Here is a 17,976-nt window from a genome sequence, read left to right on the forward strand (position 1 = left end):
CGAAGAACTATATTTGCTTCTGTTGCCGAAATGTTTTCATTGAACAAGCCCCCAGAATTGACCTTCCAATTCACCAAAAATTGTAATCACAACATCTTCAAGGTTTGTCAAACATCCCATCAATGCTTGTACAATTCAGTGTAACTTAGACCCTTAGAAAAGCCAGAATTTCTTTCTCCAATATCACACACACACACACACACACACACACAAAAGCACACACACACTAAAGGAGGCTCACTGAAACTCTCAAACCCCACCACTTCAAATTTGGATCTGGGTTAACAATTCTAATTTTAAAATTTCCACTCCCACATCAGCATAATAAGGAAATCTATAATAATTTTTATTCTAAAATTATAACCAGATTTTCCATTTTCTTACCATACTTCTGTAGTCATGTTTTTTCTACTAAATGAAAGCATTCTTTTTATTTCCTTTGCAAATCAAACTCTAGATATTTATTAGGTCCAGCTAATTTTCTTTTACATGAATTTTTTTTCCTAATTCTCCCAACTATCATATTATCTACCATTCTTTTAAACCCTAAAGCACTTACAGCTTAGATTCCAAAATAGCACATTATGTAATGATTTACAAAGATTTATTGTTTAGTACTTTTGTCTTGCATAATAGTAGTCTAATTATATTTTATTCTTGAGTGTACAAAAACTACAGCATACATTTTACCACATCACCTTTAGAAGTCATCGTAGTGCTGAGGAAATAGCATGCATTTACATTATTAGTTGATTCTTTTGGTTATTGAGTGATTCATTTACATTATAATAATTTAACAACCTTGCTACCCTTCTTTATCCATTGTTTTCTTCTACTAATGCATTATACATGTAGAAAATACAGTAGCTTAAAATATATTTATCATGTTTCTTATCAAAACCTACAGCACTTTTGCCATAATAAAATGTTAACAGAGAAATAAATCTGGTTTGCCAAGTTCTGACTTCAGTTTTCTCTCCTAATGGGAATAATTATCATAAAAAGCATAAATTGAAGCAAAATACTGATAAAGTATATTTAAAGCGTAAGATAATAATTTTCGGCCGGGCGCGGTGGCTCAAGCCTGTAATCCCAGCACTTTGGGAGGCCGAGACGGGCGAATCACGAGGTCAGGAGATCAAGACCATCCTGGCTAACACGGTGAAACCCCGTCTCTACTAAAAAATACAAAAACTAGCCGGGCGAGGTGGCGGGCGCCTGTAGTCCCAGCTACTCGGGAGGCTGAGGCAGGAGAATGGCGTAAACCCGGGAGGCGGAGCTTGCAGTGAGCTGAGATCCGGCCACTGTACTCCAGCCTGGGTGACAGAGCCAGACTCCGTCTCAAAAAAAAAAAAAAAAAAAAAAAAGATAATAATTTTCTCACTGAAAATTAATTCATTGCTAAAGGTCCAAATAAATGACAGGTCAGATTACTGGAGACAAATGTGTATCTCAAAGCCAATGTCAGTGTAGTTTGATGAATTATGAGGACATAGAAGAGAAAACAGAATTCCAGAAATTGAAATAGTTAATTTTTAAAATGAGAGGTTGATTGATTTAACTAATTTTATAATTGCAGATTTGGTTTTAACTAGTATTTATACTTGTATCCTGGTGTATAATTTTATACTGGTAACTTCTATAACTAAGCTATTATCAGTTACCTTGAGAATATAAAAAATATATTAATGATTCATATAGAACAAGACACATTAAACTAACTGTGTCTCTCCTTTTTTGCAATTCTGAGAAATTTATTTTTCTAATACAAACCACTTTTAAGGAGAATGTATTTTGGATTTTTTTATACTTATAATAAAATATACATAAAATTTCGTAGTTTAACCATTTTTAAGTGTACAGCCAGTGGCATTAAGTGCAATCACATTGAGCATCAATCTCCAGAATTTTTTAATCTCCTGAAACTAAAACTCTGTACCCATTAAAAAATAACTACCTATATTCCATATTTTGTCCCCACCAGCCCCTGGCAACTGCTATTCTCTTTTCCATCTGATTTTGAACAGTCTAGATACCTCATATGAATGAAATTGTAGAGTGCTTTTTCTTCATGGCTAACTTATTTCACTTAGCATAATGTCTTTAAGGTTCATCCATGTTGTAGCATGTGTCAGAATTTCCTCCCTTTTAAGACTGAATAATATTCTATTGTATGTATATACCACATTTGGTTTATCTCTTCATCAGTTGATAGGTATTTGAGTTGTTTTCACCTTTTGGCTATGTTGAATAATGCTGCCATGAATATGGGTGTATAAATATCTGTCTGAGTTCCTGCTTTCAGTTCTTTTGGGTATATACCCAGAAGTGGAATTGCTAGATCATATGGTAATCTTACTTTTAATTTTTTGACAAACTGCTATACTGTTTTATATAATGGTGGCACCATTTTTCATTCTCACTAACTGTCCACAAGGGCTGTAATTTCTCCATATAGCTCATTTTAATAAAATTAATTTTTATAAAGTGTTTTGTGATATATATTTTATGATACAGAGAATAACCAGAAAATAGTAGAGTTCTTTTTGTTCATATCTATTTCTATATTCTCACTCAAAAATTGATTAATGGAAATTACTCAAGAAGAGAGGTTTTATTGTAATGGGACATAAATATTCAAATAAAAGAGCAATCAGGTCCAACCAGGAATAGTAAACTAAATTTAGGGAATAAAACTGCACATCATATTTTGGAGGCTGAGGCAAGAGAATCGCTGGAGCTCAAGAGTCGAGGCCAGCCTGGGCAATATAGCAAGACCCATCTCTAAAAAAATAAAAAATAAAATTGAACATCAATGCAAAAGCTTTTACTACATGTTATATTCTATGTAATAGTAGAAATTATAAGATTGCCAGTGACTCTCATAAGGATAGAACTAAGGACATATATTCATGGTACCACATGTAGATTATCAAATTCAGTTCAACTCATAATAATCCTTATAAGAGATATACCTATCCTTATGGGAGTTTTTGTAATAAATTGCATCCATGATAACCATTTCCATTGAGGTCCAGAGAAACAAAATGTGAAAAAGAAATGACAGATAAATTGAAACATTTGGGAAAATGTCATATAGAAAAGGAGTTAGACTTTATTTGTTGGTTTCTAAAATAGAAAGAACTAGTAAGAAGTATGTGGAGATAATATTGGTTGTATGGAAGGACTTGCTCACAGTCAGTGAAAAACAAAAATGGAATGATTTGGCTTCATGAATAATAAAATTTCCTGGCCAGGCACAGTGGCTCACGCCTGTTATCGCAGCACTTTGGGAGACCAAGGCAGTCAGATTACTTGAGGTCAGGAGTTTGAGAGTAGCCTGGACAACATGGTGAAATCCCATCTCTAAAAAAATACAAAAATTAGCCAGGCGTGGTGGCACACACCTGTAGTCCCAGCTACTCGGAAGGCTGTGGCAGGAGAATCACTTAAACCCGGGAGGCGGAGGTTGCAGTGAGCCAAAATCGTGTCATTGCATTCCAGCCTGGGCAACAAGAGCAAGACTCTATCTCAAAAAAATAAATAAATAAATAATTTAAAAATAAAATAAAATAAAATTTCCTTAGCAACAGTTATTCAAGTATATCACTTTGTGGAAATATTTCATATGGTATTCAAATACTGGAAGGATGGTTGGATTACATGACTTACAGGATGATTTCTAACCCAGAGATTCTGTGAGTCTGTGAGTATAAATAAAGAAGGAATTTAACTTAGGAATAAAATAACTGTCTAGAGCCAAAAGTTCTGAAGTTTTGGAATGTTTAATTAAAGATTAGGATGAATAGTTATCTATAGACATTCATAGACTGAAGCTATGTAGCCTATTATCCTCTGATTAAGCAGCATAACATTAACTTGCTTTTTATTGTTTTATGACTTTTAGTAAATTTACACAGTTGTTCACCAGTTGTACTTTATGATTGTTTCCAGTTCGGGTTATTTTGAGTATGTTTATATGAAAATGCATAGACAATTTTTTATATAGATAAATTCTCATTTTTCATGAGCACACATCTAGGAGTAGAAATGCTAGGTTGTAATGGCAAATCCATGTGTACATTTTTAACAAAATACGAAGCTGTTTTCTACAGTGATTATACCATTTTATATTTTTCTCCAGCAACACATGAGGGTTTTAATTTCTCCCCATCCTAACTGACACATGTTTTCAGACTTTTGCAGTATAGCCATTCTAGAGTATGTGTAGTAATGTCTCATTATGTACTTATTAGCATTTTCCAAGTGATTAATGATGTTGAGCATATTTTCATGCACTTATTAGCCATTTATACAGCTCCTTTTATAAAATATACATTCAAATATTTTGCCCATTTGTCAAATGAAGTGTCTTATTATTATCAAGACTTTTCTATGTATTGTAGACACAGTCTTTTATCAGATACATATTTAGCAATTATTTTCTCCTAATCTGTAGCTTTTTTCTTTTTCATTTTTGACAGTCTCACTCTGTTGCCCAGGCTGGAATGCAGTGATGCAATCTGAGTTCAAGCTTGTTTCATTTTTAACACCTTCATTGAGATATAATTTACATACCAGAAAACTTTCTCATTTAGAAGTACTGTTCAGGCCCTGCCAGGTTCAAGCTTGTTTCATTTTTAACACCTTTATTGAGATATAATTTACATACCATAAAACTTACTCATTCAAAAGTATAGTTAGCAGGTGGGGTGGCTCATGCCCGTAATCCCAGCAGTTTGAGAGGCTGAGGTGGGAGGATCACTTGAGTCCAGGAAGGTGGAAGCTGCCGTGAGCCCTGATTGTGCCACTGCACTCCAACCTGGGTGCCAGAGCAAGACCCTCTCTCAAAATAAAATAAGCAAAATGAGAAGTAAAGTTCAGTGGTTTTCTAGTACATTCACAGAATTCTGTAATCATCACCACCGCTGAATTTTAGAAATTATAATTATCCCCCATAGAAACCTTGTGTACCTTAGCAGTCATTTTCCATTTCACCTGCTCTTCACTTCCAACCCAAGCCATTGGCAACCATTAATCTACTTTTCATATCTATATGTTAGCCTATTCTAGACATTTCATATACATGGAGTCATATAATACAGTCTTTCGTGACTGACTTCTTTCACTTAACATAATGTTTTCAAGGCCCATTCATGTTGTAACATGTTTCAGTACTTCATTCTGTTTTATTGCCAAATAATATTCCATTGCATAGATATACTTAATTTCATTTATCCATTCATCAGTTGATGAAAATTTCAGTTGTTTCCACTTTTTGGTCTTTATGAATAATGTCACTATGAACATTTAAGTATAAGTTTATATAGACACATGTTTTCATTTCTGTTGGGTATATATTCTATGTATGAGTGAAATTGCTGGGCCATATAGTAACACCATGTTTAATTTTTTCTTTTTTTTTGTTAGACACAGTCTCACTCTGTTACCCAGGCTGGAGTACAGTGGCACAATCTCAGCTCGCTGCAACCTCTGCCTCCTGGGTTCAAGCGATTCTCCTGCCTCAGCCTCCCAAATAGCTGGAATTACAGGCACCCGCCACCATGCCTGGATAATTTTTGTGTTTTTAGTAGAGACAGGGTTTTGCCATGTTGGCCAGGCTGGTCTCAAACTCCTGACCTCAAGTGATCTGCCTGCCTCGACTTTCCAAAGTGCTGAGATTACAGACATAAGCCACTGCACCCAGCCACTATGTTTTCCAAAGTAGCTACTCTATTTTAATTCCCACCAACAACATAAGAGGATACTAAGTTTCCACTTTATTGAAAACACTTTGGTACTGCCATTCTTCATTATTATAGACATCCTGTTGGTTGCAAAGCAGTATCTTGTGGTTTTGTTTTTATTTCCCTAATGACTAGTGATATTGAACATCTTTTCATGTTTTTATTGGTCATTTGTATATCTTCTTTGGAGAAATGTGTATTCAAATCATTTGCCCACTTTTTAAGTTGAGTTGTCTTTTTATTACTGAATTACAGAAGTTCTTTACATATTCTGGGTACAAGTCTTTGTTGGAGATATAATTTGCAAAGATATTCTCCTGTTCCGTATTTTCAATTACTTGATGGTGTCCCTTGAAGCACAAAGTTTTTCAATTTTGATGAAGCCCAATTTATCTTTAAGTCTTAAGAAACCACTGTGTAAATGAAGATCATAAAGATTTTTACCTGGGTTTTCTTCTAGGGACTTATAGTTCAGCCTCTACATACATTTAGGTCTGTGATCCATTTTGAGTTAATTTTTACGTATGGTGTGAGGAAGGAGTCCAGCATCATCTTTTTAGATGTGCATATCTATTTGATGTTTGTCCCAGCATCATTTGTTGAACAGACTATTCTTTCTTCAATAAATTATCTTAGCACCCTTGTCAAAAATCCATTGACCATAAATCTGTAAGTTTATCTATGGACTCTCAATTTATTCCATTGATCCATATGTCTACCTTTATGCCTGTACCCTGCTTTCTTTATAACTGTAGTTTTGTAGTAAGTTTGGAAATTAGGAAGTGTGAGTCCTTCAACTTTGTTCTTCATTATTAACATTGCTTTGACTATTTTGTGTCTCTTGCATTTCTATACTAGTTTTAAGATCAGCTTGTCAATTTCTGCAAAACAAAACAAAAAACAAAAAACAAGAAAGCCAGCTGTGATTTTGTTACAGATTGCATTGGATCTATAGATCAATTCGGGGGGTTTTGTCATCTTAATAATATTGTTTTCCAACCCATGAACATGGGATGACTTTCCATTTATTTAAATCTTTCATTTCTTTCTACAATGTTTTATAGTTTTCAGTGAACATGACTTTTACTTTTTTTAACAGAGCTCCAAAAGAGGTCAAACCTCTCTATTGACTGAAAGGCTGCCAGAGTTTGAATACGATGCCACTGAGCTTGGGATCCCCAAGTTAAAATATCACAGACCCCAACTAGCTTACTAAGATTCAGCAGTTTCTCTTGGATAGACCATTTAACTTTGTTTGTTCTGTGCCTTAGCTTTATTTCCAGAGTTGCAGAAAAGACAAGTCACAGATCGGGAGAAAATATTTGCAAAACATACATATCATGACCCACGAGGCCCCTCCTCTGCCACTGCCACTGCCACTGAGATGCTCTATCTCACTTCCTACCTATTACCTTCCCTTGTGAGCAACACCTCCCTTAGTGCCAAGGACATCAAGAAGATCCTGGACAGAGTAGGCATGGAGGCAACTGATGACTGGCTAAACAAGGTTATCAGTGAGCTGAATGGAAAAAAATATTTAAGATATCATTGCCCAAGGTATTGGTGAGCCAAAGCTCAACAATAAGAAAACACGTAAACCAATTAAAAAATGGGCAAAATATCTGAACAGACACCTCAACAAAGAAGAAATACAAATGGCAAATAAGCATGTAAAACGATAGTCAATGTCATTTTTTGTTAGGAAATTACAAATCAAAAAACAGGGAGATACCACTACATTCTCATTAGAATGAACTAAAATCTAAAAATCGACAATACCAATTGCTAGCAAAGATGCAGAGTGCAGAAAGTCTCATTCATTTCTTCTGAGACACAGAATAGTACATCAATTTCCTGATCACTGTAATCCATTCCATGACCCACATAGATATTTTTCTCCCCACATGTTAGGAAAGCAGATCTCCCATGGTATTCATGGACTTCTCTTTCTGAGTGGAAATTCACAAGGGTATCTTCTAGTTATCTATTCCAATCTCCCCCACCCTCGTCTAGCATCTTGAAGGGTCTTGGTTGCTAACCTGAGATTGTGACCCAAACCTTCATTTCTAAAGGTCTGAACCCTTGGTAATCATGCTGTCTTCAGTCTGAAGTTGCTGCATCTGTCTATTCATAGTTATGATGGAACACAGGAGGTAGCCAAGTGGATCTCCTGTACTCCACATGAATTCTTCTGTGGCCCCTTGTCTAAAATGAGCCCTGCTTCCTCCTGCTGATCAGGGTCAATTTCCCCTGACAGTATGGTAAGGTAGTTATCTATTGCTGCATAACAAATCACTCCAAAACTTACCAGTTTAAAACAACAAACATTTATTACTTCACAGTTTCTTTTAGGTTAGGAATTGAGGCACAGCTTAGTGGGGTCCTCTGGCTCAGGGTTGGTCTCACACAAGGATACAAAGTGTTGGCTGGAGCTACAGGCATCTTAGGTCTTAATGGGGTTTCCAATCTCACCCACTGATAGTTGGCTGGTCTCAGAAGACCTACTTGCAGGGTTACTCATTTAGACCTATTCATACGGCTGCTCCATGACATGGAAGCTATCTTTCTCCACCATGAGTAATCCATCAGAACGAGTGAGAGTGAGTGCAGGCAACATGAAAGCCAGTCTTTTTATAACCTAACATCTTGGAAGTGACATCACAACACTTCTGCTTTATTCTAATTGTTAGAAATGAGTCAATAAGGTCACAGGATCCTTCAGGTGTCACTTCGCCAGCCAGAAACCTCTGTGGCCGTCTGCGCCTCTGCTTGAGTTTAGCTCGTGCCCACTGGGCTCATTTTGCCCACTTGGCTCAGCAGGCTGCACTCTGTTTGCACTACTGGCCCAGATCCCATGCCCGCCGAGGGTGAGCCAGGCACAGAGTAGTGAGGGTTGTGTGAGTGAGTGTGGGGTCTGGCCACTGAACATAACCAGGTGCACCAACTGCTGTGGCAGAATAGGCAGCTCCTGGTGCCGACTCCACGCAAGGCTGTGGCTGGACCAGGTGTACGGCAAGCAGCTTCCACTGCAGGCACTGGCGCCTGGATGAGGGGAATGTGGTGGTGCCTGAAAACTTGACGATGCCACAAGAACCCCAAGGGTTGGGCGGGGCACATGCTACATCTCTCTTGTTCACACCACCTGCAGCTTGGTAAATGGAGAGAGGGTTGGTTTCAGCCCGTTTGTGTTACAACTGGTTCAGTCCCACCATCCCACTCCAACCTACTCCTGGGCTGGCCCAACCACACCCTGCCTCCCATTGCATGGGGCAGCCACCTACACCAGTGAAGGTGGGTAGGGCTATAGTGTTACAGCTCTGGTAGGGGAAATCCCGAGGTCTGGGCCCTCAGAAGAGTCCCCAGTCACCAGGTTTCACTCCCACAGTTTGACAAACAGGAGTGTGTCACTGCCCACAGCTCAGTGAGCCAGCCTGGAAAGTGTTACAGCCCTTTTCACGCCTGCCATTCCATGGGTCTCGAGTTCTTGACCTGTGTCCAGGAAGAATGAGGTCACATGGACAACTGGAGGGTGTTCAAGGTGAAGAAGAGCTTTATTAAGCAACAGAACAGTTCTCAGCAGAGAGGAGACCCGAAGTGGGTAACTCCTATTCACAGGCAGGATTGGACTGAATCTGGGGTTTTTATGGGCTCAGAATAACCCCAGGAAGGTTATAACCATCCTCGAAAAGGAGGAAGTACATGCTGATTGGTCTATGGGCAGGAGAATTGGTCCATGGAGAAAGTACATGTTGATTGGTCAATGAGTAGGCCCGGAAAAACCATCTGATTAGCCAAAAGGCATCAAGGAAGTTCTCAATCTATGTCTTGGACTCCATTTGGAACTGGCAGCCCAGTCCCGAGGCTTCAGGCCATTCTTGGCTTGAAGGTCGGGACTCACTGCAGACCCACCCCTTCCCACCTAGTAACCTATTTGCCTCCTGCCATCATCAATAAGACTAACTCATACTTAATAGAAGGGATTACACATGGGGGAATATAGCAGTAAACACAATACTTAATGGAAATGAAAATATCAAAGAGTGGAAAAATAATAAGCACTTAACAAACATAATAGAATAAATAATCCAATGTTTATCTTTTTCACTGTCTTGGATAAGATAGTAATTGTGACACAATATTGTAACTTCCTCATTCTTACCTTTCTCTGGATTGTGAGATCCTTGAGGGCACATATGTAACATTTATTTACATCCCAAGTGTCTTTCACAGTGCCTGAAAATGTCTAATGATAGAAACATATTGCATATCCCAGAGTCATTCTGCATTATAAGATTTTATGGGAATTATTCCTGAAGGATACGCATAGAACAAAAAAGTCACTGACAGAGAATAGCTTTCCTAGGTACTCTCACTAAATCTTTACTCACCAAAATGCCATCCAGAAGTGAGGGGATGATTATTTGAGTTCTATTGGGAAAGTTTCAGATTTGATGGTGTGAATAATAGTATTGGGTAAATCCCCAGGGCTGCTGAATAGCTCTAAGATGCAACTGTAAAGCAAAGGGAAGACAACAGTGACAGGAGCTGACTCACTTTAGCTCTCCACTGTAATTAGTCCTTAATTGACTATTTCTCTTCTAAGGCAGACAACCCCAGAGAGTATTCCATTTTATGAATTATAACAAAACTCATTTGAAACTTTTTAATAGTTGCATGCAGCATAGGCAGAACATGTTAATCGATTCTACTCTCCCAAGAGCTGGATCCCTGTGGACATGGAGAAAACAAGATCACTGCTGTTGGCAGCTGAATTCTAATAATTATTATAATGAGATCTCTAAGGTCTTGTTCTTCCTTCCAACTTTTATAAAGAACTGCAGAAGTTGAAAATCACTTTCCCACTTGCTCTAATTTTAAATGTTACCCATCGATGTCATCACTCAGACTCCCTTAAGATTTTTCAGTTATGCAGAGAGAATCACATGAGTAAATGTAACCATCTTTTAATTTTACCAGAAAAAGATGGCCTAAGAAAAACTTCTTTTATCAATAAATCCAAACATTTCTCATTCTTTAGTCTCTCCAATCTATAATTCCATCTTTTTTTCTCATCTCCTTCAGAACTTAACTATCAGGGACAATAAGTCAGTTGTTAAATGAGTTAGTGGGTTGAGTATCTTTCCTTTTTACTTAGAAGACAGAGAAAACATGAAAAAACAAATGACATTAAACTGAAGCTTAATTTTAAAAATTTACTTCCAACATTTATTTAACACTTATAAATGTTAAAGCAACATATAGTCATAATTATATATTACATTTTCATATGGTTATATGTTAACTTTTTTATTTTTACAAGACTAAACAGGGAAAATTAAAAATTCACTTATTTGAAACTCCTGTTATCTTTGCATATTTATGTAAATCATAGTATTTTAGAAATTGAAGAGGAAGAAATTCGTGCAAACCCATTCTACAAGGCCATTGTTATTCTTATACTAAAACCAGACAAAATGCAACAAAACCAGAAAACTCCAGGCCAATATCCCTAATGAACATAGATACAAAAACTCTTAACAATATAGCAAACCAAATTCAATAGCACATTACAAAGATCATTTACTATGATCAAGTGAAATTTGTCCTATGGTTCCAAGGATGGTCCAACATACACAAATCAATAAACATGATATATCATGTTAGCAGAATCAAGGACAAAAATTACATGACAAATAAAAGGCATTTGATAAAATTCAATAGGCTTTATGATAAAAACTCTCAAACCAAGTGTACAAGGAACATACCTCAAAACAATAAAGTCCAGACAGCTAACATCATACTGAATATGGAAAAGTTGAAAGATTTTCCAATCTCTAAGATTTGGAAAAATATAAGGATGCCCATTTTTAGAACATTTATTCAACATAGTACTGAAGTGCTAATCAGAGCAAGTAGGCTGGACAAAGAAATAGAAGACATACAATTTGGAAAGGAGAAAGCCAAATTGCCCCTGTTCACAGATGACATGATCTTATAGATAGAAAACCCTAAAGACACCACCAAAAAAACTGTCAGAACCAATAAACTAATTCAGTAAAGTTGCAATATACAAAATCAGTATCCAAAAATCAGTAGTGTAATAGCAAACTATCTGGAAAAAAAAATCAAGAAAGCAATCCCATTTATAATCACTACAAAAAAAGATACCCAGGAATAAATTTAACCAAGGAGATGAAAGACCGCTACAATAAAAACTATAAAACATTGTTGAAGTATATTAAAAAGTACACAAATAAATAGAAAGATATCCATGTTCGTGGATTGAAAGAATTAACATTGTTTAAATGTCTATGATACCCAAAGCAATCTATGGATTCAATGCAATCTGGAGTGCAACGACATGATCTCGGCTCACTGCAACCTCCACCTCCTGGGTTCAAGCAATTCTCCTGTCTCAGCCTCCTGAGTAGCTGGGACTAAGGGTGCGTGCCACCATGCCCGGTGAATTTTTGTATTTTTAGTAGAGATGGGGTTTCACTGTGTTAGCCAGGGTGGTCTCGATCTCCTGACCTCGTGATCTGCCTGCCTTGGCCTCCCAAAGTGCTGGGATTACAGGTGTGAGCCACCGCACCCGGCCTGAAATAATTTTTTTTAGGGTCAGTCATGAGTTTCAAATAACATCAGTTTGAGGAAAATGTAAGCTTTAGTCTCTCACAGCAATGAATGTGCTCAATGTTTCTTCTTAAGCTATGAGCCATTCTTAAAGAAATCTCTGTAATCCTTAACTTCTCTTAGAGACAGTATTATGATTTTGGAGGTTCTTGGGGGCCAATTTTACCTTCTCCAAAGGGTAATCAGTGTGACTTCAGTTTTTTGTTTGAATATAATTTTATGAGCATCAGTCAACCAAATTTCATGTGTTTATTTTGTATGTCATACATTCCAGTAACTTTGCCAATTGAACCTGTAAATAAAAGTTACAAATCCAGTGACTATGGCAAAAAAAAAAAAAAAAAAAAAATCTTTGGATTTAATATAATTTTCAATTTTCAATTGAAAATTATATTAAAATATAAATAAATTAGACTTCAATATTCTTTCCTAAGAAAACTGACAAAAATCTCAATTTAAGTACAAAGAAGTATTCAAATACTGTTCATATTTGTGCTATCTTGCCAAATTTACTTTTTTGCCTCACCAAACACCAAGAGTATTTTACCATAGAAATAAAAAGCCAAATTTTAAGGATATGAACAGCTATGGCCCAGACTAAAACCTAAAAATGGACCTAAGAGTTTTGATTCCCAATCATCTGATGATTTCCCTGATGACTCCATGATTTCCCACAAGAATTTACTCTTCTATTTCCTTCTGCTGCACTAGTTAATTACCCAAAGGGAGCATGCAACCCCCATGATCTTTGCAAGAAAATATGTTATGCCAACTTTCAGGTACGGCTTTTGATCCTAAGATATTACCCCTCCATTTTTTCCCCCATCTGGGTCTATAAGATCTTTCAAATCTGCCTTGTTTATTTTCTGGAGTCAGCAGGACATCCTTGTCTTGGAGTTTTGGTTGACAGCTCCAGAAAGCCTGCTGAACACCAGGTGTTTGTCCCAAATGGCAGGTAGACAGAGGAAGAATGTGAATACTATGTGCTATTACAATTGCCTCTTTTCTCTATAATTTAATTACCCTATTGCAATTACTCCATTTTACCATTTTCTGAAGTAGTGCAACACCATTACTCTATCACTTCAATCAAATTGTAAGAAAAGTAATCACATGGCTTTGTTCCTCTTTTATCTTGAGAGAAAAACTAGAATGTAAAGCAGAGAAGAGAGTTTGGGGCTTGTCAGGTTATTTTTTGACAAGTTGAGATCGTTGTAATCACTTCTTTTTTTTTTTTTTAAACTCTAAATTTTTTTCTATTTATTTATTTTTATTTTATTTTATTTACTTATTTATTTTTATCTTTTTTTTTTCTTATACTTTAAGTTCTAGAGTACATGTGCACAACGTGCAGGTTTGTTACATATGTATACATGAGCTATGTTGGTGTGCTGCACCCATTAACTTGTCATTTACTTTAGGTATATCTCCTAATGCTATCTCTCCCCTCTCCCCGCTCCCCACAATAGGACCCGGTGTGCAATGTTCCCCTTCCTGTGTCCAAGTGATCTCATTGTTCAATTCCCACCTATGAGTGAGAACATGCGGTGTTTGGTTTTCTGTTCCTGCGATAGTTTGCTGAGAATGATGGTTTCCAGCTGCATCCATGTCCCTACGAAGGACATGAACTCATCCTTTTTTGTGGCTGCAGAGTATTCCATGATGTATATGTGCCACATTTTCTTAATCCAGTCTGTCACTGATGGACATTTGGGGTGATTCCAAGTCTTTGTTATTATGAATAGTGCCATAATAAACATACGTGTGCATGTGTCTTTATAGCAGCATGAGTTATAATCCTTTGGGTATATACCCAGTGATGGGATGGCTGGCTCGAATGGTATTTCTAGTTCTAGATCCTTGAGGAATCGCCACACTGTTTTCCACAATGGTTGAACTAGTTTACAGTTCATTTCACTGTTAGCTTGAGTTGCCTTCTCCTTTGCTGTTATATCATTCCCACTGGCACCTGGAAATCCTTCCAAAATGTTTTCCTGGCCTGGGGCCATCACACAGCCCACCTGCATGGCCAACCTAACTGCTGAGTGTTTGGTCTTATGACCTTGAATAGCCATGTAGGAACTCTATGGTGGACTGAGCCACTACTGGGTAAAGACTGGATCTCTGTACAAACTTGGATAACCGGACAATACATATAAATAGGTACCCTAGATCCATCTAACACCACACATGCAAATGTGAGTGATTGAGATATGACATTGAACAACTACAGACAAAATTTAAGTTTTTCCCTAAACATGTCCCACAGGAGGCAACCATAAAAGTGAAAACTGCCCTGAAGAGCACCAGTTTCTGGCAATGGAGATCATACTGGCAAATGTGGGATGGCTTTCTTTAGCTCATCCCTACAGCAAGGATGCTCTCTTGAGTTGCAGAGATCTGTTAGGAACAACTTAATCACGCTAAAGACATTCAGGTAATGCCTAAGGTATTCTAGTACCTAGGTTTCCTCCCAATTGCCCAATGCCAATACACCATTATCCTTAAGGACACAGATTGATTTGTCACAAACAGTCTTGTAGGCCAGGAATATACTGAATTGCCCCAAATGGTACCCAGTGGCTCTGTGCTACTAACCTCCGGCCCAGGCTTCCCCTGGGGTGGCTTGGATGACTCCAGAATCTCTGACACCATTCCTGTATCCCTCAATGAGTCCATCTGGAGAAGTCAGTGGAGTAGGTCTGTTTTTTCTTGGTGGGATTACTTATTGACTATATTTGTGCCTCCAGTAGGTTCTTCTGATATCACGTAGAAGCCGGAAGCCCTTCAGAGATTCGTCTCCACAGCTTTGCATGATGCCAAACATGGTATGGAGGCCTTGAACATTGAAAAAGCATCAATGAAAAAAGTTGTCTACAAAACCAAATGGCCCTAGAGATGCTGACATCTGTGCAAGGGGGAACCTGCGCCCTTTTCAAAAGTGAACATTGTGTGCATATTCCAGACAAAGAAGCTGAAGTTAATCAATCCATCCTTCACTTATAAAAGCAATTACAGCTTACTGACCACATAGAGTATGCCAAGTGGTCTACACAAAGTCATGTTTTCCAGGATGGGGTCCTTGGTGGAAAGCTCTGCTAGCAAGCGTTTTGGAAAATGTGATTTTAGATCTTGTCATGTGCACTTGTATTTACTGTTAGCGTAGGTTTTGTTTGCTGTGTTTCATAAAGCCAGGGGAAAGAAATTGCCGACGATCCCACCCTTTCTGACCAGCTCAGGGAACATATAGGAAGAGATGGGCATGTGAAATTGTAAGAGCCAATCAGGAAAATGGATTGCAGGATCTCTGACTGGAAATCATAGAGCCTTGACTATTCTGTGACTGAAAATCAGAGTGCCTTGACCTCTCTTTGACCTAGCCAGCTGCAGCTTTTTCCCAGCATGCTTGAACCCAAACTTGGGTCTTGAACATTCTCAGGCACTGATAAAGGTATCTAAGTTGTCGCCAAAAACACTGAAAGAAACTAGCTCTGGCCCTGAGCCAAATTCTTTAAACCCTCATATAAACTCCATACCCTGACCCCCTCACTGCAGACATATCTAGGTAGAACACCCCTTTTCTCTCCTATCCATGGGGAGGATTTCTGCAACACGATGTAAGTTCCCTCAATAAATGCTTTAGACTGATCACCTTGGCACATAGTGCTTCTTTCTTTGGAATTCCAACCAGCCCCAACTAGGACAGTTTTGGGCACTCCCTTGTGTGAACTCCCCTGCCACCACTTTCGAGGGACAAAACAGTACATATCTAATGGAATCATCTTGTTAAAAAGCAAGGGAACAACAAATACAAAATTTGTGATAGTGTTTCCTCAGATGAGAGGTAGTACAGAGAGGGACTAGAAAAAGAGTAGTATTAAATCTAAGTTGTTGTCAATCTATAGTTCTTATAGATCAGGTAATGGATTAAAAAATGTTCACACTTTAAGGCCACGCATGGACCAATGACAGCCAGTGGTTATAATTAATACCATTTTGAATATCTGAGTTCCACTGGAGTAAGGCGATGAATCAAACAAGGCCTTAGAAGAAAAGTTGCATGGGAATGCAGGAAGGTTTTGCAGAGGAGGTGAAGTTTCAGTTGCATCCCTGTTGCGTCGGCTTCAATTTCACCGTCTGAGATTTAAATAGAGGCAGGAGTCACTCAGGCTAGAGTGCAGTGGTGCAATCACAGCTCACTATTGCAGCCACCACTTCCTGGGCTCAGGCGATCCTCCCGCCTCAGCTTCGTGAGTAGCTGGGAGTACAGGTGCACTCCACAACCCTCGATTATTTTTTTTTTTTAATTTTTGTAGAGACAAGGTCCCAGCTATGTTGCCCAGGCTGGTCTCGAACTCCTGAATTCAATTAATCCTCCCATGTTTGCCTCGCAAAGTGGGGAATTAGAAAAGTGAGCCAACACGCCCGGCCCACTAGTGTTAAAAAATAAAAACAAAAGCAAGAATCTGACAGATAGAGCCAGGGTCTCTTCAAGGGTCTCTTCATAGCCCTTCTCAGGCTTGTACGCCTCATAAGAAAACTATCACATATGACTGCAAAACCCACCTTACACCAAAAATACTTCTGCAAGGACATCTGCCCAGCAACTGTTTGTCTAACCTCAGACTGGTGTCATCCTTGTTACCAATCTTTGTAGTCAAGGATAATGATTTTAAACAATCACATAAACCTCCTCATTCTTCCTTTAAAAACCTTTGTCTTCCCTTACCTCCCTGAATAGAAACATAGTTTACTCTGGCAAGTCTATTCTTTAATGCAATTTCCTATTCCCGAATAAATTTTTTTTTTTTTTTTTTTTTTTTTTGGTGGAGTCTTGCTCTGACGCCTAGGCTGGAGTGCAGTGGCATGATCTTGGCTCACTGCAACCTTCACTTCCTGGGTTCAAGCGATACTCCTGTCTCAGCCTCCCAAGTAGCTGGGACTACAGGCACTCGCCACCACACCCAGCTAATTTTTATATTTTTAGTAGAGACAGGGTTTCACCATGTTGGCCAGGCTGGCCTTGAACTCCTTGTTAAATACAGTGCGTTCTAAATTTCTCTTCAAAGAACCAGTATGTCAGTACCTTCAGTTCTTTGTTCTCCATTTTAAAGTTTAACTTCCTCATTTTCCTCATCTCCTTGCTTCTAGTTTCAGTAAACGACCTTTTCCGCCAGTTCTAATCAGTAGTTCACATCTGTTTCCCTGGTGACCTGCTCCGTCCTGAGTCACCCCTAGTCACCTGCTCTGTCGTGAGTCACCCCGGTGACCTGCTCTGACCTGAGTCACCTTTAGTCACCTGTTCCGTAACCGTCCTTCGCGCCGAAACTACTCACCTCACCACCCCGGCTCTTACCCCTGCTCTCTTTAAAATAGCCAATCGGAATTAACTTAGACTGTGCGGCCCAACCCTAGCCAGCACGGGAACGACACAGCACTAGGGACTACCTGCGTCAGGGATAAGAACCCCTTCCCTTCCTTTGATCAGGTGTGCTCTAGCCATTGCTCTATCCGTGAGACGCACCCTTCTATAGAAGTAAATTGCTTTGCTGAGAAAATTTGTGCTCGAGTGTAAATATTTTTTTTTCCTTCTTCT

The 17,976-nt window shown here is 38.4% G+C and overlaps 1 long non-coding RNA gene across 2 annotated transcripts; it reads right to left on the reverse strand.

Moving 5' to 3' along the window:
- Positions 1-7,999: 7,999 nt before the first annotated feature.
- On the reverse strand, positions 8,000-17,905 carry LOC126953753 (uncharacterized). Of its 2 annotated transcripts, none has more exons than XR_007725349.1 (4): positions 17,829-17,905; positions 14,979-15,218; positions 10,136-10,258; positions 8,000-8,895 (listed from the first exon to the last, which is right to left on the reverse strand). It is a non-coding gene; the product is annotated as an uncharacterized LOC126953753 (long non-coding RNA). The 2 variants fall into 2 exon arrangements; XR_007725348.1 differs by lacking the exon at positions 17,829-17,905 and adding an exon at positions 17,467-17,633.
- Positions 17,906-17,976: the final 71 nt, after the last annotated feature.

Source organism: Macaca thibetana, chromosome 4 (assembly GCF_024542745.1).
Source record: "Macaca thibetana thibetana isolate TM-01 chromosome 4, ASM2454274v1, whole genome shotgun sequence".
Lineage (NCBI taxonomy): Eukaryota > Metazoa > Chordata > Mammalia > Primates > Cercopithecidae > Macaca > Macaca thibetana.